Here is a 17,786-nt window from a genome sequence, read left to right on the forward strand (position 1 = left end):
ACAAGATAAAATCCAGCTTCTGAACCCCAGTACTTGGAAAAAGAGTGAAATTGCACAATACGATAAAAGGCAAGAAACATGTACCCATGTTAGGTAAGAATCTTTTCAGGCCAATGCTGAGTTGAAGCCAGTGACTCATTGAAATACTGGCAAGTTCCTGCCCTTGGCACTTATGCTTTAAACAAAGAGAAGAAATCTGAAAGGCAGCAAATCTGATTACCCTGCACTGGACAAGCTACAGTGCTTGCCTTACTCTGCCTGTTGGTTGTGTTGATTCCAAATCATACAAGGTGGGTAGGCCCACAGCTTAAAACATCCCCATGGCGTCTCGATGATTAACTCAGCAGCTTGAGCTATTCCAAATGTTGCTCTCTTGTCAGAGAAAAAGAATAAATACATTGGGTGTGAGTGATGGCCAGTGAGGGAAAGCTGGAATGTTTGCTCAGCCCCAGTGTTCTGTGAGCTGAACAGCTTTCCAAAGCCACTTTTTTCCCCCCTCCAGATGTTCTTGAGGAAGATGCAAATGAGCATATTTTAATATTGCAAAACTGTCAAATCCTGTCCAAGGAACCTAACAGAATGTCATCAAGTCCAGCAAGTCTCCTTTCTGATGGGGAATGTCTGTATTGCTATCAATAATCTAATCAGAGGAGTCATAATGAAATAGATGCTGTTTTCTTATTTCAGAACAACAGACATTTCTCAAGTATTCTCATGCATATCATCATTTATTTTCTCATACTTCTGGAGGCTGGAGAGTCCAAGATCAAGGTTCCTGCAGGGTTCACATTCTGGTAAAGTTCTCTTCCGTCTTGCAAATGGACACCGTCTCACTGTGTTCTCATATGGCTTCTCTTCAGTGTGTGCACACAGGGAGAGACAGAGGGAGAGAAAGAGGGGGAGGGAGGAAGGGAGGGGGGAAAAGGGGGAAGAGAGAGAAAGAGAAAGAGAGAGAGACAGATCTTCCTCTTCTTATAAGGCCACCAATCCTATTAGATTATGGCCCCACCCTTGTGACCTCATTTAACTTTAATTACCTCCTGGAGGCTTTAATCTCCAAATATAATTACATTGGTTTGGGTCTCAACATTTGAACACAATTCAGTCTGTACATTAAGGTTCACTCTTTGTGTTGTACACTTTTATGGTGAATACAAGACAAATGCATAATGTCTTGCATTCACCATCACAGTATCATACAGAATAATTTCACTGTCCTAAAAATCCCCTGTGCTTTACCTATTTATAACTCATTCCTCGCCCCGACCCCTGACAACCACTGATCGTTTTCCTCTTTCTACAATTTTACTTTATCTGGCTGTTTTGATCATTGTAGACAAGGAAACTGAGCAAAATTGTGTATTTAAAAGTCTCCATACATAATCTCTCAAGGCTTCATCTAAAAGAAGGTAAAGAGTTTGAACTAAAAGAGCTTTTAGGTCCTATTTCAGACAAGGTACAATATGATATTATGATTTATCCTTTGATTTTCCTATGAAAAGAGGAAGCAATTTTCTAAACTCCTGTTGACATGAACTTAGTACTGTTTAATACACATAGACCTCTGTACGTTATCTCTTATTCATCGTAAAATAATTTCCGGTATTTCCTTCTTTTGTTTTCTCTGCCTAATTTAAACTTAGAATTCAAGACCAAATTCATATTTATTAAAGTATCAAATTACAACAGATGTTCAAAAATGCAATTACATGTATGATCAGTTCCAAGAAAATCCTATAAAAGTAAATTCACTCTATTATTCCCATTAAAAGATAATTTACTGAAATATTTATTTAAATAATGCACTCTCCTAGTATATTTTAAATTAGATTAAATTACAAAAATGAATTTGACTTATCAGTTCTCGGCTCATTTATAGCTACACCTGTGCTAATAAAAATCATCAATGTGGTAGAATAACAGAATTAAAAAATTGTAAATCTAGTTTTCCATATTTACTCACTAAAGTTTTGCAGGGAGAATGTTCTTCATTAGGAACAAAATCGTCCTACTTGTGTTGTAACTCTGTCTTAAATTGTGTGAAGGTTTTAAAATATGTATGCAAATTCTCTGACATACTTTCCAACAAATCTGGGCCAATTTAGTAATGATCTTGTAATCAAAAGAATGTAGCAAAAGTGATGCTGTACAAGTTCAAAGGCTAGATCCAAAGGACCATATAGCTTTTACCCAGTTCTCTTGGGGAAAGCTAGCCACCATGTAATAAGAATGACCACCTTGATACTTCCATGCTGGAGAGGCTGCCTGTAGGTTCTCAGGTCGCCACTCTGAGCTGATCTCAGCCATTAAGTCACTCCAGCCCAGCCCTCAGGTATGTGCGGGAAGGGCCTTCAGATGATTCCAGACCCCAGTTGTCATCCTCAGCCTTTGAGAACTCCCACCTGAGGTTCCAGACATCACGGAGTGGAGACAAGTCATCCCCGCTGTGCCCTGCTTGAATTCCTAACCCAGAGACTACATGAGCATAATAAAATGATAAATTCTTGTTTTATGTCACTAAATTTTAAGATAATTTATTATAATGGCAGTAATAACTGGAAGAGTTTGGTTCTCCCAAAAGCAGACTGTAATTAGGATTTGATTGCAAGAAGATTATTTGAAAGCTGATCCCAGGAAGCATCAGTTGGAGAGTAGGGGAGTGGGACAGGGAAGGGAAGAAAGCCAGTATCATCATGTTAGTGAGCAGGTTACCACTGTGGTCAATGGGGTCCTTTGCTGCTGGGGACCCCTGGAAGATGGTGTAGAAAATGCCTCCAAGTTGTCCTGCCTGATGGATGATGAAACTAGGGTATTTATCCATCATTGGTTGAGAGGTGTTCTGGGGTGCTAACATCAAGGCACCTGACCTGTCCTACACATGGGCGAGCCCTCTCCTGTAGAGTCATAGGAACGTGTAGTAAGAGGTTATGGGTTGGGAATGTTGAGTGCAGCGGGGATATAGATGGAACCTTAAATACACCAAGCAGGAGTTCTTAAACTGGAGTCCACTGTGCCGTGGTTGGGTTGCAATGACCCACCAACCTCTGGAAACTATAGTTGAAATTCTGCATACATGAGCACGTGTGTATTTTTCTGGAGAAGGAATCCAGGATTTCATCAGCTTCTCCAAGTGGTCTGTGAGGCAAAAACAGTGAAGGATAAGGAGCCAAGATAACAAAGAAAGTTATGCACCTTCAGCCCACTTTCTTATATCAGATAATCAGAATCAACAATAATTGCAGTTGCTATTAAATAATAGATAGGTATACAGTAATTCGACAGTAAGTCTTATACGATTGTTTTCAATTATAATAACCAAACCAAAAAATTTTGGTAAAAAGACTTATTATCATACTGTTCCCTTGGCAGAAGCAGTTTGGCAGATGAAGAAGCTAAGGAATATCCAAGAAAAGAGTAGTCATACTTCAACCACTGCCAAGACACATGGTTTCACAAACAATGCTTAGACATCTGGTGGAGAAGCGGATAAATCATATCTTCATGTGTAGTCTAAGAGTGACACATTTGAACACTTCCTTCTCAACAATAGTGAACACTTTTTATTAATATAAAATAAAATAATATTACAATGGCATCCATAATAAGAATGGAAATCAATAAAATGCATTGATGCCAAGAAAATCTCAAAGTATCAGTCATGTTCTCAGCATTAAACTTAAGCAAAGTTTCCTTCTCTTAGTCAATTCACTCCAAAAACAGGAGACCAGCAGAGAAAAACTGTGAAAGTATGCCTGCATTATGGAATTTGATCATGTTATCCCATCTATTCAGTTAATTGGTATTTAAAGATTACCCTACCACTTCTTATCCAAAACCATAGCCATCGAAGGGTATTGTTTGACAAAAAATTTTATTTTTTTAATTAGTTATGTTAACTTTTGTATACTGTTTAAATGTATAGCTGTCAGACTAGTCCACCATTAATCATACTCCTAAATACTTCTCAAGAATTGTATATGGGTTCAAAAATTAGTAAAGGCAGAATGAATTCAAATGAGTACAGTTTGTAAGTTCCTAAGCCAAAAAATAAAATGATAGTACTCTTAACTCTAGTATTGCAGAGGATATCATGTGATTTCCTTTGATGAAAGATGTCTGCCACCTATGTCTGAACCAGCCATTTCAAGCTATTTTTCTTAGTCATTGGAGCTATAAAGAGCTGTACCTCTTCTCCCCTACCCTCTACTCACCCCTACGTAGATAGATCAAGTCACTCATCCAAATACTGCTTTGTTAATGGTTTCCTGAGATTGTTGTTCAATGATAATTTTTTACTTCGAAGCCCATAATGACTTTTAATTGTAGCATCTACTGTCACATGCTATCATTTAAATCTCAATGGATGTCACTTTCTCCTTCTCACTCACAAAAAATACAACATTTTCCCTTCCAAACATCTGCATTAGTATATAGTTTATGCTTTCCTGGGATAGGTTAAGTGAATTATAAAATGCTAGCTTCTGAAATTATCTGATGTGAATTAGCCCAAGTAGGGAAAAAAATCCTATATCTATCTTTCTATCTGTAATCTATATATAAAAGACACAATGTTACTTTAATATGTACCCCCCCCCAAAAGACTGTGTTCTAGTCTTATAGTAAAAAAGTCTTAGGACATATCTTCATAGCTCTTCAACTATTTTTGTCAATTAAAATAAATATTATTTAAGAAAGTGCTGCTGTTATATTTGAACTATTCATCACTCTGTATAGTATAATAAATGCCATAGAAATATTAAGCCCTCCTCTATCAAAATTAAATACCAATGAAAAACATGTGAATACTAAACTTTTTTCAAATGTTTAGGTCAATCAGCTATTGGCAAGACAGCCCTGAAAAAGTTGTATTGTTAAGTTATTATCTCATTTATATATGCTTATGACTATCTCACCAAATGATTAGACTTTAGATGCAGCTAACTGAAAGCATTTTTTTAATCAATAAGGCATCAGTAGTTTTATCACTTTAATGTCATAAAACTAGTATGGTTATCTTTTTACTAATTTGCCTGATTTTATTAATTTACTGAGCCACTTTATTTATACATGTGGACATAATTTTAGCTTGTATATAAAGGCAAAAATTAGAAAAGAAAATAAATTGTACTGAATTTTTCAGCTATGTCTCAAAGGGTTATGACTAGTTAAGAAATGGTGTTGACCACTTAACTTCATAAAAACTCAACTAGGAAGAATGACTTACATGTCTAAATCCTTTTTCTCTCATGTGGGGAGGAGGAGATAATCAGTGGTGGACCAAGCCGGTGGGGTTTTCTGGGCAGAGCTAAGGGAGGGCGTCTTTCACCCAAAGTTGCAGACAATCAAAATCCGAGTCAAGAGCCAAATGGGAGACATAAAGGAAACCAAATCCAAAGCAGAGAGGAGAGATGAAATAGATCCTCAAGAGCACATTTAAAAAATAAAAAAGATCAGGAAGTCAAAACAGAGCCAAGGAAACACAAAGAAGGGTTATCAGGATCAGGATGCGAAGAAGCAAAGACTGCATCTGGGCAATTGCACGGGTCATGTGTTCCTTGGCTGACTCTGTGTATTTGTGGGTGATTTTATTGTATTGAACAAATGAGGGGCAACACATATGTGGGGAATTGTTGGACAAGATCTGAGTGATTTAATGCCTAAAATGCCTGGACACAATCTTTCTCAACCTATCATTAAAACAGAAGCTGGTGGAAAGGAAAACCAACTACTAAACCCAAGTTGAATCAGGATAAAGTAATGAAAGCATCAAAGCACAAGTCTAAGGTCAGAAATCTGGCATAGAACAAGGAAGAACAAGGAAATGTTCTTTTGGGAACCGACCTGTGCAAGTTTTCCATGTCAATCACCAGTTCATTTTTTAATGGCAAATGGCAGTAGGAATGGCTGATGCTTACTTAATTCGATGAAGGACTATGCAGATGACTGTGTAAAGTACTTCCAGATACCTTTCTTGACAGAATTGCACTTTATAAGAAAATAGATGAGTAGTATGAAACTAAGAGAAAGAAAAAGTTGTAAATCAATTACATTAGTGATAATATCCCTGGGTCTACCAAATCACAGAATAAGAACTCACTGAAACATGTACATTATAGGTAAAATTTCAATATTTCCAAAGACCCTATTTTCTTAGTCCGTGATCAAAGATTAAAATGAAGAAGACAAATATCTGGTTTTTCTTCATTTCCATTTTTTCAAATATCTGTTTTTTAAAAAAGAATATTAGAAGAGATGAAAACATTTTATTTTAAAGATAAGACAAATGTTTCTATCAGGTGTGATGAAAACTAAAGCTATCAATCTGGAAATCTTCCATCAAGTCCTGAAACATTCTTAACTCTTGAGTGAATACTCAGCACATAAAAAAATTAAAGAACTTTCATCAATGATAGATTATTTCCCCATTTTTAAACAATCAACAGTATTTGGTTATTTTACATTTGGTAGTGTATATATGTCCATACCACTCTCTCACTTCGTGCCAGCTTACCCTTCCCACTCCCCGTGTCCTCAAGTTCATTCTCTACGTCTGCATCTTTATGCCTGTCCTGCCCCTAGGTTCTTCAGAACCATTTTTTTTCTAAGATATTCAAAAGAAAAAAAAAAAAAGTATTTCATTATTACCAACTATTTGATAATCCATTCAACAAAAATTTATGGAGCATCTCATAAATTCTCAACACTGTACTATTGGTATTAAGCCTGGTTCCTATCCTCAAGTAGCTCGTAGTTTGTCAGGAAGGAAAGAGAGAAACTCAACAAAGAATGAGAGAACAATTCAGTGTTAAACTATAATGTTGAACCATGATTATGATTCTTTTAGGAAAGAAGTGACAAAATATTGACTGAAAATACCCATTTGAAAGAGATGATAATGAGAAAGTGGAAGAAAAAGTGGAGGAGGGGGAAGACAATGAAGACAATAGTTATTACAATGTGCTGGGCACTGGGCTATGCTCTTTACATATAGTAGCTGTTTTTTTAAACTCATAGTGATGACAGTAATAATAATACCTAATATTTTTCAAGTGCTTGACAAATATTTACAAATACTGACTCATCTAACCCTTACGATAAATCTTATAAAATAGGTATTGGTTTTTTTTTTTTCTCATTTCACAGATAAGGAAACTGAGGAAAAGAGATGTTAAGTAATGTATCCAAGATTACAAAGTTAATCACAGTGCTAAGATAAAACCAGAGCAATCTGTCTACAAAGCTACCTTCTTACTTCCTTGCTAGATATGCTGTTCCCCTTTTACAGCTGTGGAAATGGACTCTAAATTAAGACAAGTTTCATGAGTTTGCTCCTGTCTCATGGGAGTCTCCCATTGAGTTGCCCCTGTAGCAATACCAATCCCTAAGCTATCAGTCTATAGCCCAAAGGTGGATTCATCTCTTTTATTTTTTAATTTTTAAAAACTTCCTTCAGCACAACTAAGAAAGTCTAGCATTTTCTAAAGGAACCTCTCTAAAATAAAATAAGCATAGGTAAAATACAAGGAAAGAAACACTCAAAGGCAATAGCAAGACATAACCAAGCAAACAAAACACAAAGTGTATCAAAAGATTATGTTCAACTTGAGAACTTCCTAGCCCTATTTTGAAACTAAAACTGAGTCTTTTCTGTAATAGTCTAGCTCTCTTTTGCCTGGATAACTCCTAGTCATTCTTTTGGATTCAAGTCAAGAGTCACACCCTTAACCAACACACACACACACTCACCATTGTGGAGTATGGTTCAGGTGCTCCTTTGGGTTTGCATAACATACCACATCTCCTTGTCTTCGAGTACATGTCATACTTTGATGTTGACTTGTCTACCCCATTTGAACGTAAATCTCTGAGGGCATAGACTGTCTTCCTCTATCTGTTGGTAAATACTCAGTGCTTGGCACTTAGTATTTATTGAGTTAATATGTAAATTAAGCTTAACAAGATTCCACTCACCACATTTTCACAGTGCAATGAACAGCAATCATAATGTACATATACTAAAAATGTGCATGCTTCTTGCAGGGAAACTACCCCCTCCTCACATCTTTGCCACAGAGATCTAGGCTTTTATAGGTGGAGGCACACTAAGAAGGGAACAAGCTACTCCTCCTCTCTCCCCTATCCCCCAACCCATTCCTGGGACAAGACTGAGAATAAGACTCCGGGCAGGCTCCCTGGAGGAAGGGGTTGGACAAAGTTGCTTCTCTTCACCCTCTGATGCCCACTTGATGGATATAATCCTTATCACCTCTGAGGAAATAGCCTCTCTGGTTTTGGTCAATGACCTCACTGAGGGTTCAAGATAGGACAGATCTCTACTTAATGCAAAAAAAGTCAAGGAAGCAGAGATGAAAACAGGAAAGAAAAACCTTACAGTTACTGAGTACCCTCGATGGCTCAGTACTTACATACAAGATTTCACTTCATCCTCACAACCAACCCATGAGAGTTTATGCACTGTCATTTTATAGAGGCTCTGGAGTTCTGCCTCCAATACCTCTGTGCATTTGGTTTGACTCCTCTCTAACAAGTAAATAAGCTCTTATAAAATAGAAGCATCTAAATAATAGGGGAAACAAAATGCTACTAAAAGGCATAATGATAGCAATGGAGGATGCAGCCCAACAATAATGAATTCAAAGAAATTACAAAAGGCAAACAAAGAAACACCGTGATACCCATTTAGTATCAAGGCAAACAGCCTTAAATTCCTCAGTGGTTCCTGAGTGCATCATTGTATTTTTTTAAAAAGTTTAAGAATTAATGTTACTAATGATTGTAAGTTGCAAATAAAGATTAATCTATATTCAGTATACTCTATTTTAGAAAGTATTTAATATGTTTTGTAATTTGTTAGTATTAACACTTAAAAGATGCATAAATAAGCTAGCCCTCAACAAACCAAAAATTCCAACAAAAAAAAACAATTCACTCCTTGATGAGATTAAAGCTCTCAAGATTTCCTTGGATCAGGTGTTTGCTCAGATATGGAGGCATTTCTTTCAAAAAAGTTAGAGACTCATGAAGGCTAATGTTCAGAATGTCTATTTCTCCCAAGTCTGTCTATGAAACTACAGTGAAACTTTATTAAATAACAACCTTGTAAAATGCAGTGTTAAATTATTTGAATAGGGACTGGACTAAAGTTGCATAATTATGGAAATTATTAATAAATCAAAATCTCCAGGGGAATGCTTAAGCAAATCAAGAGAAGAACTGATTGGTATTCTGGGTCTCATCTTTGGAGAACATACTCAGGTTTCTATATATCTAGAGGCAAGAAGAATTATATGAAAAAAATGGAGTGAAAGAATAAGATTTTAAACAAAGCATAGAAGCTGAGTGGATTGTTCAATATTAAATGGATTTTCAAGTTGCAAGACAAGGATGAAGACTTTGTCACTCTGTTCTGGATGACATGTTGACAGATAGTAGGCCTTTGATAGCTCAGCGGAGGACAAAGTTTTTATATGCCTGTAATAAGGACATTAACAAATTTGACAGTAGACAGCAGCTTGTGCAAACTGCTGTGCTGATACCATTCTCTGTCCAAAGACGACAAGCCACAATAATGATGACAATTAAGCAACGAGGGTGAAATCAATCAGGTTAGAAAGAATACTGAAAATAGAATACAGATGGGGGGCTTCTGTGCCTCTGAGATCTTTAAAATGACTAATATTTCAGATGCATAGTTATTACTAGCCCAGTGCCTTTTCTTTGTCCCTCATTCTCTATTCTCTTACCCAACCCAAATGAATCTGAAAACCTTCAAGCCTGCATTTGGTAAAAGCTTATCTTTTAGAAGACAGTAGAGAATGTTTCAGAAATACATCACTATTGAGAATTAAAGGCCAGGCAAGAGCTATGAGTTAAGTTTAAAAAATGATCTGTGATTAAATATAAACATCATATACGTGTATATTGTGTTTATTATATGCCAGGTGCTTTGCTAAATCGAGAATTAAATGAGGTAGACAAGATCACTGTTTTCTTAAAGGTTGCATTCAAGTGGTAGAGATAGTAAATTAGTCAAATAAGTGAACAAACAAGTTAACAAATATGCACATAAATTTTGTTATGAAGGAAATAAAGAAGGTGGTGAGCTAGAGTAACTGAGGGTGGTTACAGAAGATAGGTGACACGGGAAGGTCTCTCAGAAGAGTTGACACTTGAGCTGAAACCTAAAGGATGAAAATAGTCAAGTGAAGAGATGGGGATGCTAGAAGGAGGGGGGAGCAATGAATGTTCTAGACAGAAGGAAGAGAAAATGCAAAGGCCAAGAGATAGGGAAGGATTAGAAGAATTGAAAGAAGGCCAATGTGGCTAAAGCAGAGTGACCAAGAAGGAGAGCGACATGAGAGGAGGTTGATGAGAAAGGGAAGAGTCAGTTCATGAAGAACTTTTTAAACTAAAATTTTACTGTAAGATTAACTGGAACCCAGGAGTTGGAGGGGATGATCATCTTTATGCTGATGGCAGTTTGAATGGAGATGGAAAGAAGTAAATGGATGTGAGATCTAATTTAGAGATAAGAAAAACAAGACTTGTTTATGGCTTGATATTGGGATGGGGCATATGGAAGAATCAAAGATGTGTCTTAGGTCTTTGGCCTGAGTTACTGAGATGGGAAATGAATGGAAAAAGAAAAGCAGATGTGGGAATATAAGATCAGGAGTACCACACCGTGTATACCACACCACGTAACTCATATACAGAGTATATCAGGAATACCACACCATAACTCATGTACAGAGGCTGGGAAAAGGTGTTCTATATTATAATCCTTGGGATTCTTAATCACATGGTCAAGTAAAAGACAGGATGATATAAGAGAAATGCTCTGTAACAGGAATTAGAAACTCTAAGTTTAAGTATTTATTTTACCACTTACATTAGAATTACACAACCATGACATTATGGGTCATCTGGTCTTGCTTCCCATTGATCACAGCAATGCCTTCTAATATACCCAGTGGTCAGACATTCAAACACACTACTCCAGAAGGCAGCCACTCCATTTTAGGAAAGCTTCAATTGTTAAAAAGTTCTTTTTAATGTTGAATCAATACTCAATGCAACTACACACACCAAGCTTAACCTTTCAACCACACAACTGCCTCTGGTACTCTCTTTCTTGCTTCTGGTATATAAATTTGATCTTAGTTCTAACCATGTTCATACCTACCCCTAAAGAGTCAAATTTCTGATTTTTGTAGTTGTAATAAAACTTTTAAAATTGCCTTAAACATTTTGATATTCTGTAATTATAAATCCTCAATCTCTTTGTGGCTCAATTTTCCCATTTATAATGTGGACAATATTGCAGATTGCATGGGGGCTCTAAGGAAACAAGATCATTGTAATCATTTTCTTGTCTGTTGATTTACAGTTAGTGAAGGTAACTGAGCAAAAGAACTGAGCAAAATAATTTAATTTCCACTTGCCCACTGATTTTCTGTCTTTCGAATTTTTGTTTTCAACTGTCATTTTCTCATCTCTTCTCCTCAATTCTTTCTTTTACTATCATTTATTCGGGATTTGGGAGGCAGCAGAGTTAAATTCATGCTGTTCAATGACAGGATAAAGCAGAAATCTAACAATACAAATGTGCATTCCTTTTTTTCCTCCCACATTATTTATCCAAAAATTTGGTTACGCTTCATTGTTAAATTTAAGACTTAAAAAGATAAATTCTATACTAGAATTATATTTTTAAGAAAATTGAGTAGTAGGAAAGGCTAAGGCAACATAGAAGAATTAGAGGGTCTCTGGGCTGGTCTGTGTGTGGCTTATTTGTGGTCACCTAGTTTTTCAAATAATCATGAAGTGATCCAAAGTGGCTGTTAATAGAAGAGAGATATTGCTATTATATGCTGCTTATTATTGTTACATAATAATATGTAGCAGCTTTGGGACACTGAGGTGGTTACACAGTAGTCACGCAAAGGGAACTAGAGCGCACGTCTTTTCCAGTGAAAGTGCTAACATTTTGGCAGTTAAGGGTCTCTGAAGGCTCGTGGCTACATGTATTCCGAACTCTGAGCTTCAGCAGATCTTCAATGCTAACTTTAAACACGACTGGTGAAATCTACTATTGTGCACAACTGGTTTTCCATAAAAACAGTATTCTAGAAACAATTGCCTATATAATATATTCACCATCTTAGGAGTAATCACATGATGGTATATCTAATGACATCCCAAGGATAAATTCTCCTTGAAATACAGTTTCTTCCAGAGAATAGAATAAGGACAGGAAGGTATAATAAGGATTTGGGGGTCCCAGGTCACTGGTTCAGAAGCAAATCTGGTACGCATTAAGCAAATGTTATATACTCTGAATATTAAATGATAATTCATGTCAAGGTAGGGATATTGCAGAGGGCTAGTCTGCTTACATTTCAGAGTGCCTTCTTGGTAACATGAATATCACCAAGTACGTCATGAACCACCTTACCAAATATTCAAAGTGAAATGAGAGAAAAAGTGTGAATATGCAATGGTTATCAATGGACGCAGATAATTCTTCAAGTAATTCTACAAAAGAGAAGTCCTAAAAAAATTTCAGCCTCTCCTGAATCAATGAGGTACGTGCTCTTTGTCCCTTCTTCCTCCTTCACTTTTGCCAGTAGCAGAACTTTCCATGCGTGACTCTAGAATGCTTTCCTGCCCACACTCTCCTCATGGCTGAGTTATTCTCTCCCTTCAAGCCTAAGCCCACTGGTCACCCCTTAAGAAGAGTCTTCACTGGCCAGCTCTTTAATGGGGCCTCCCACAGCCCCTTTCTAGCCCATCCCTCTTGTTACTGTGTCGCAGCAGCTGTGTCAATCTGTAACAGTGCTGTTCATGGTTCACTTGTTTAATACGTCTCCCCACTTGAATATAGGTTCCATGAAGGTAAGGCCACATCAGTTTTATTCGCCACTGTAACCTTATTGCTTTATACAGTGCCTAGCACACAGTTATCTATCAGTAAATATTTTAAGAATGAATGAATGAATGAATGAATGAACCCAGTTGAATCTAAGCACATATCTTGAATGGGTTGCTTCACCACTGCTGCTGAGAAATAGTTTGAGAACCTGACCCTCTGGCAGGACCTAAGTAGTACCATCTAGTATATTGAGGAAGAGAATACAAAGGTTAAGCTACCCACGCAGACACTTCCCTGGCACTCGATGCATTAACAAATTCCTAAAAGAAATTGCCATCGAGTTACTCACAGTACATAGGCTACCAAGGAAGCCTGTCAGGGATTGTAGAGGTAGTGATGGGGTGCGGATGAGGGATCTGAGCGTTCACATATCACAGCGAGTTTGAAGCCAATGAGCTCTTCTGCCAACTGGATTCATTCTTTGGATGGGCTTGACTTAACCTGCTCTGAAGAAAAATCAAAAGTATGCTTTTTCTGGGGACAGAAAGATGTAAATGCAAGGGTCTGGCAGTGGGGGAGAGGGAGGAAAGGAGGTTGATAAACAGGGACAAAAAAAAATGTTGGCAGCCAAAAAAGGTGCTGTATATTAGCTACTATGATCTAAAATGGCCCAGCAGAGATCAGCGCAACATCTGCCTTGCTCATTTCCTGCGTGCCTACATATTCATGCCCAGCTTTCTGAATTCTCTGGAGGCACTTGAGTATATAGGAAGATGAGTTCCAATGAGCTGCAGCCTCCTGCTTTGCTAAAGGGATACAAAAAGAAATCTTGCTTCCCTGAGTCAACTTCAGCCTCAGCATTTTTGAGCCTTTACTAACCAAAGCAGATTTTAGGTACATGTGAAAGAAGATACGAAAGATAAAACAAATACGTAAGTTGGACGAATGTATGCTCACTGTATTAGAGGCACGTGATAGAGAAAACAACAAGAGCCCTGGACCCAGAAGGACTTGAGTTTCAAATCCTGGCTCCACCTCTTATTAGCTGTGTGGTCAGGTCATCTACCTGCACTGAAGCTCAGTGTCTTCATCTGTAAAATAAGTAGATACATGGTGCTTTGAGGATCAGCTAATATCTGTGAAATGTTGGACATGCGATAAGTAGTCAATAAATAACACAGTGTTTATTATTTAGAACAATTCAAGTATTCATCAAGCTCTTTTTCTTCATGCCAAGTTGCTCGGGGATTTGCCTGAATTATCTGGAGCTACATCAGCTCTGTCCTTAACCTTGACCTTGATCAACAAGTCACAGGTTCTTGTCTCTGAACAATACACTAAGTCCAATAAACCATTTCCACATCTTCAAGCTTCTCTTTATATAACCTTATATAACTCTTCCTTCTATTTCATCAATCCTACACTCTGCCTTTCCTCAAGTCTCACCTTTTCTTCTCTCAAAATCCTCCTTATCTTCCAAGGTTGAGTTCAAAAGCCAATGTTTCAGTCAAGCTTTGCTAGACACTCCCAGTCAAATTTGATCCCTTTTTACTCTGCACCCATTTCTCCATTTATTCATGCATTCCATAAACAATTATTGAGAACCTGCTAGATGCCAAGGAATTTGATAGATGTCCAGGATCAAAGGGGAGATGCCTAGAAACAAAGATGAACAAGACACAGTCCCCATTGTCCCAGTCTAGTGAGGAAGACCGAGAATTGGACAGATGATTGCATTCGAGTGTGATACAAGTAATAAAGGTGCACACATGGCACTTGGAGCCCATGGGAGAGACTCTTTCCCAACAGCAGTTGCTTATACCTCTGGTTCACCTCCCTTTGATTTTCTTTGCCTCATAGTTTATTGCTAACATAACCATCTTCCTCCTTACACTGTGAACTCCTTGAGGCCAGATGCTGTCTTATTTGTCTTTGTATTCCTTTAGCGTCTTCCACAATATGCTGCAAATAGTAGGTGTCCAATAAATATGATCTGAATGTATTATCAATATGTGGATGAAATGAAGCCATCAGCACTGAGTACTTGCAAATGCCTTGGTCTGTCTTGAAAGATCCATATTCTGTGAAAGGCAATATATAGAGAGTACATTATTATAAGAAGTAGAGTATTAAAGCCAAGTAGCCTGAGTTCAAATGCCCATACCAGTCTTTAATAATTGTTTACATTAGGCAAAGTCCTTCATCAGCCCGTATCTCAGTTTCTTCATCTGTTAAATGCAAATGATCATAATAGTATCTACCACCAAGGGTTGCTATAAAGATTAGAGGGATTAATCTACTCATTAAAAGTACTTAGAAAAGTGCCTTCATGGTAGTGTCTAATAAACATTAGTTGTCATTCTCTTCCTAAACAGATTCAAAGACCTTCACTCCTGTAGAACATGGACTACTGAAGGCTGATCAAAAATTTGAATTCCACAGATAAACGTTTAGTTACAATCTTTTGTACTTCATGCCAAGTCTAGTTGCAACGCTAGCCTCTTACAAATCCAGAAACTGCTGATTTATAACTTTTACAACACTCCTTACCTTTTTTAACCACACTAGAAAATATAATGCTATCTTGGTAAAGGCCAATTTGAAATGATCAATTCTGTTTATTGACTAACATCAATGTGAAAAACCTTAATAAAAATAACAAAAATTCCCATTTACGATGTTGCAGTTATGTGTTATGTACTTTACATATATTATTTCCAATCCTTAGAACAATATGCAAAGTAGATACTATTAGATCCATTTTATAGATGATAAAATTGAGGTGCAGGGAGATCAGGGTCTTCACCCAAAGGTCTCACTATTGCAAGTAGTTTGACATGCACTAGCTCTATCTAACCCCTATCCTTTCACTCTTTACATTATGTCTCTAACTAGTTTGTTCTTGGCTTCATTATCCTCGATCGGTTTGTTCAGCACCATGAGAAAGATGAAATTTCCAGACAGAAGTAGGAATGGTGGGATATCAATTTGATCATTGAAAATACTTCGCCTTATAATTTCAACAATTTCGTGTGATTTAAGGTGGAAACAAGGTTCCAAGTCTCCTGATCCCACTCGCATTTTCCAGATAGTTCTATAGAAAGGTTAACTGACATATGGCTACTTATCTGTCTTTCTGAGATTGGTTTGCCAGTTTCAATATTTAATAGCCATTAAACCTAGTTTATCTTTTTTCATATATTTAAACTCTCTTCGCATGCTAAACCCATCAGCTTTTATTCTGTCCACTACAGATTTAGAGACAGCTGGTCATTGCCATCTTTACAATTATCCTTCAAATGGTCTAAGGCAGCACTGTCCGAGAGAAACAGAATGCAAGCCACACATGTGATTGTTAATTAACTAGTAGCCACTTAAAAAAAAACTAAAACAGAACAGGTGAAATTAATTTTAATACTGTATTAGTTTCCAGTGGATGCTGTAACAAATCACCAGGAACCCAGGGCCTTCAAACAACACATTTATTCTCTTGTAGTTCTGGAGGCCAGAAGTCCAAAATCAGTATTCCCGAGCTGAAAGCAAGGTGCAGTAGGGCTGCATTCCCTCTGGAGGCCCTAGGGAAGAATCACCCCTTTCTTTTTCCAGCTGCTGGTGGCTGCTGGCAGTCCTGGCTTGTGGCCACATCACTCCGACTTCTGCCTCCATCTCCATATGCCACCTTCCCCTCTGTGTGCATGTCCAACTCCCTCTACCTTCTCTCATAATGATATGTCTGATTCCATTTAGGACCCACTTGAATAATCCAGGATAATCTCCCCATTCCAAGATCCTTAACTTAAGCCTTAACTTAATCACATCTAGAAAGATTCTTTTTCCAAATAAGGTAACATTTACAGGATCCAAGAATTAGGGCCTGATGTCTTAGGGGGCCATTATTCAACCTATTATAAATAATATATTTTATTTGATCTAATATATCCAAAATATTACCATTTCAATGTGTAATCAATATTTTATACTAGATCTTCCAAATCTGGGGGGTGTGTGTGTGTGTGTTTATACTTACAATATGTCTCAATTAGAATCAGCCACATCTTAAGAGTTCAAAGGCCACATGTGGCTCCTATAAGGGACAGTGCAGTAAAGAATGCTTTAATTTTCTCATCAAGCAATTTTCTTTCCTTGCTCAGAAGCAAAGAAGCATCTACCAGGTTCCTCAATAAAGGTGTCTTCATTCAATTTTTTTTGCTTTTTATCACCAGGAGTATAATTCCTATCTTTCTGCCTCAGTTTTTTAGAAAATTGTAAATCACTATATAGTTCTTTCAAAAGCCATTCAAATACACTGCCAAAGTCTCCTGTTCAGTATCTCGTGGTCATTCATGCTCATACACTTGGTGTAACTGAGAACTGCAACAAAACAGCAAAAATAAAGGAGTCAGCCACTCTGCAGACTAGAGGTGGATGCTTGAGCAGTACAGCAGGTTATGGATAAAGAAACATGAGGGACATAGAATCGGTGTCTAGAGAAACTTCAGAAAGAAATGATCCCATTTCAGCACAGAAAATATGCATTTATTCACTCATTCAGCAAAGGTACTATGTCCTAAGTACAGTGCTAGGTGCTAGGGAGGAAATGGTGAAAGGAAAAAAGATATAGTCCTTGCCCCCTTGCAGTTTAGAGTCTAGAGAGGAGGCAAAGACAAATGGGAAAACTGCGACCATGGTCTTTTCTAACAAGGAGAAGAACACGATTCTCTGAGAGCGAGTTTTTGACCTTGTCAGGGGGGGTCAGAGACGATTTCCTTAAGGAAATGATGATTAAGTTAAGTCATGGAGCATAAGTTAGAATTAATTCAGTGACGAGGAGAGGAAAATACACTGCAGGCAAAAGAAACTCATGCGCAAAGTCCTTTCTGTGGAAGGAATC

The sequence above is a fragment of the Eubalaena glacialis genome, chromosome 5 (assembly GCF_028564815.1).
Source record: "Eubalaena glacialis isolate mEubGla1 chromosome 5, mEubGla1.1.hap2.+ XY, whole genome shotgun sequence".
NCBI lineage: Eukaryota > Metazoa > Chordata > Mammalia > Artiodactyla > Balaenidae > Eubalaena > Eubalaena glacialis.